The sequence below is a fragment of the Malus domestica genome, chromosome 04 (genome assembly GCF_042453785.1).
Source record: "Malus domestica chromosome 04, GDT2T_hap1".
In the NCBI taxonomy this organism is placed as follows: Eukaryota; Viridiplantae; Streptophyta; class Magnoliopsida; order Rosales; family Rosaceae; genus Malus; species Malus domestica.
Window position 1 is genome coordinate 17,990,359 of NC_091664.1, and position 4,446 is coordinate 17,994,804.

Genomic DNA, 4,446 nt, shown 5'->3' on the forward strand with positions numbered 1-4,446 from the left:
CCATTCTTCTTTGGTGACTACATTTAATCATCTAGAAGAACTCACAAGCTATGAGTGACATCTAACCATATGTCATAGCTACCCAAGCTAATGTAGAAGTTTATTCCGAGAACCTATTCAGTTGGAATTACAATGTAATTCGATCCTTCTCTAATACAATACTCTCAATCACATCATTAGGGTATGGATATTATGTCAAACCCCTAATGTGATTATTCCTTCATATATGATTCATTTGAGTCGTATAGGAACGCTTTCCTTTTAATACACTCGATACTTCGGCCGAAGATTCCCGAATCATATCTTAGAGTATTCTTCCTCTCTTATCGAGGATTAGAGATTCCTTGTTGCGCATACACTTGCCTTCATGACTAAGTGGCTTAACCCCAATTATGCCGTGGACACCCTCGAATGGGGAGACTTTGACATAATCAAAGATTAAGTACTTAACCACAAGACAACGACGATGCCTCAGGTCTAAGGATTACTTACATTATTCCAACCATTAGAGTTACTTGCTTGACATGTGAGTAGACCTCCATGCAAGTACTCTCGTTCGATTGTGTTCAGTGAACTCATTCCCCTAATGAGCACCTACATACTTGTCTTAGTGTCACAACACGAATGGGATGAGACTTTCCATCCTTCCATTTGAAGCAGACATAGTATGTACTGGTCTAAGCATTGTCAGTATCCCTCCGACAATCCAATGACCAGGAACCTTTTGGACATCTGGTTATGTTAAGAAGGTCTCTGTAGTCTAACATCATTAGATTACTTCTTCAATCGATCCATTGTCCATGGATACACTATTAAGGACATATTTCGTTTATTGAGATAGTCCTAATTCGTGTCTTTGCCTTTGATGTATAAGATTCATCCATACATTCATTTATTTGTCCTGAAAGATTTCTTCCAAAGATTGACTTTCAGGGCATATTTCCAACATTCAGACCATATAAAGAACTACAAGTATATTTACAAATTATTGAGGGATGTAATCATGGAGGTGGGAAAGCATAATGTTGTCCAAGTCATGACCAACAACGGTTCTGCATTTGTCAAAGCTGGAAAAAAGTTAATGAAGCATCATAATGTGTTTTGGACATCATGTGCAGCACATTGTATTGATCTCATGTTTGAGGCAATGGGGAAGAGAGAGAATATTGCTAATGTCGTAAAAAGAGCTAGAATGATCACAAATTATATTTACAATAACGGTTGGTTGTTGGCAAAGATGCGTGAATTTTGCAAAGGATAAATTATTCGTCCAGCTACCACTCGATTCGCCACCAACTATATTGCATTAGACAGCCTACTTAAGAAGAAAGCAGGGTTGAAACAACTATTCACTAGTGACGATTAGGCCAACCACAATTTCAGCCGCTCAAATGTAGGTCGTATGGTGAAAAGTATAGTGCTTGATCATGCTTTTCAGACTCAATCAGAACATATGAGCCAACTGTTTGAACCTTTTTACAAAGTTTTACGGATCGTTGACACGAAAGTGTATCCTACTATGGGGGCAATAAATGAGTTGATGCGTGTAGTGAAGGAGGACTTGGAAAGAAAACATGGTGCAAGGTGAGTCAAAAAGATAATTGATGACCGATGGTATAAAACATTATACCACGATTTGCATGCAGCAGGTATAAATTATGTCATAATTTGCACTTCATTTCTTTAGTTGCATAAGTATTATTTATCTTATTAGAGTATGTGTTTCTTTGAATAACATATTATTTGAATACTCGATACCAGTACAGACCCGGTGTTGGAGATCATGGTACCTTTATACGTGCTGTACATAATGTATACTCTAAATTAGACCCTGCATCACCAGCAGTTGGCCAATTTGGAAATGAGGTATACAATTATTTAAATTATAATAATTACATTGTTGGATTAAACTAACACGATTTATTGAATTCAGCTAACATGGTTTAAATATGCAAGAAGAACTTTTGGAGAACCAACATCAGTTGTTGCTCAAACAAAAATGTCTCCTAGTGAGTGTAAACATATTTCACTATTAGTTTATAATAGAATTTGTTGGAGTTATCAGGCTTATCAACATTGTTTTTCATTATAGCTGAATGGTGGGACTGATGTACCAACTGTGAGAAAGTTAGCAATCAAAGTATTATCATGAACAACTTCCTCATCTGCTTGTGAAAGAAATTGGAGTACATTTGCACTTATACACACAAAGCAAAGAAATAGGTTGGCTAATAATAGGTCGGAAAAATTAGTTTATTGCTACTACAACATGAAGCTTCAAATTTGAGATAAGGAAGTAGAAATAGATCATGTCGACCGTGGTGACCCACTAGATGTGTTTGATATTATTGTTGAAGATGATGATACAGATGGTAACCAACTTTATCAATAGATTAGACCTCTTCATTTAGATGATGATGAAGGCAACCCAGCTCTAAGAGTTACTAAAAAAGCACGTAATGAAGGGATAAATGTAGAAAGAGTATTAGATGATGAGGTGGGATCTAGCAGCGCTAACTTTTTTGAAGAACTTTTGCACCTAAGACTAAGAAACACTGGAATTCCACCTTCTTCCAATCCTACACAACCACAAGATTCTGCTGATAATAATGATAGCTCTAGTACAAGATCAGGAGACTCACCTACCACCGGATGAGGGAATGATAAAGGATATAGTGGAGCTGGAGATAGTGGTGGATATGGAAACTATGTTGGACCACCTTCCGGATTTATGAGCCTCTTCACTGGTGAGGCAAACTTCATGCATGCAACACAGGATGAGGACCATGGCAGTAGGCGGGCAGGACCAGGAATTGGTGCCATAGGGAAGGATTATACTCGTAGAGAAAGAGGCAAGGGGACTTTGTCAAGTCAAGAAGATGACTCGTTATCTATAACTTCGGACTCTGCTGGAGTGAGAAGTAGTAACTATGGTTATACTCATAACCAACCATTTCCCTACCCTTCATATCCCATTCCTATTGGGATAGAATTAAGCGACTTATGGAAAGAATCTGAAACTCAATCTTCAAATGATTTTGCTTATGGACAACGTCAACCAATCTCGGATCCATATGGGTGGCATGTTAAAAATTACATCCAAAACTATTTTGGGGATTTATCATTTGATGACTACTCTTCACAATACACTTACTTTACACATAGAGATGATGAAGATAGTGAAAATTTTGAACCTCATAGGAACTCTATGTGGTACTAAGTTACTCATGTATCTTACGATGTAATGAATAAAGTGTAAAATATTGTACTGATTCATTATATATAAATGATTATGGTGTCTTTAAACTTCTTTCATTAATTACTACCTATTTTCTACACTTACAATGTTTGCCAGCTCGCTATATAATCAACTTAAATCAGTTAAATTCATCATGCAATGCATTTCCTTCCAATTTTTTGTGATAAACTAATAGATAATTGACTAAATAAACATCTTGCAAAGTTTCAATAAAAATTTCCAAGTTTTTCTTACAATTTCCGTGGTTTTTATTCAATTTTTATCGATATCGATAATATCCCGATATTTCCATCAAAATTTCCGTGTTTTTGGACTACCGATATTTCCGATATCAGCGATATTTTAGACCTTGGTGAAATCCAACTAATCCTCGAATGGGAAACTAAGTTTTACTAAAAATAAAAAAATAAAAAAAATAAAAAAAAACAAGTATGAAGTTAATTACAATTAACTTCGTACATCACAACACATATTTGTACGTCACGTACAAATTTAACAATATAATATAAATATAATTTCACAACACAATATAAACATAACAACATAAGTTCAACATAATTTAATTAATTTATATTTTAAAAAAATAAAATGAAGAAAATTCCTTCTTCATTGTTCTCCACCAATCGCTGATCACACACAATATCCCTATAGACAACGAAATTCATGGCGTTAGTATGAATTTACATTAATACTTTTACCCTAACAAAAACAAAATGTTTACTAGACACACCGAGATAGCTTGATCAACCTAGAGAAGAAGATGGAGGGAGTATTAGATGATGAAATTGAGAGAAAATGGAAATGCCGAATGCCGAATTGAAGAAAACAAAGGGAAAGAATGCAGAGGCTAAATCTGCAGTTTTGCCTCTGCACAGCTGAATCCAGATTATAAAGTTAACTTTTGGACGAATGATTTTGTGCGATGAACACCATCTTCATTATGCAAATACCCTTTGAGCGACGAACAATGTATTCGTTGTGCAAGTTTACAACTTTTTTTATTTTTTTCCTTTACTTTATAACTTATTATTTTAAACAAGTAGCGCAACGAAAACATGTTTCGTCGCACAAAATGCATATTTTTTAATTTTTGTTTTTATGCTTTTCCGTTTTCTTTTTATGTAATGTAAATTTTTATTTTCATCTAAATAAAAAACTCATACCTAATTAAACATTAAATTAATTAA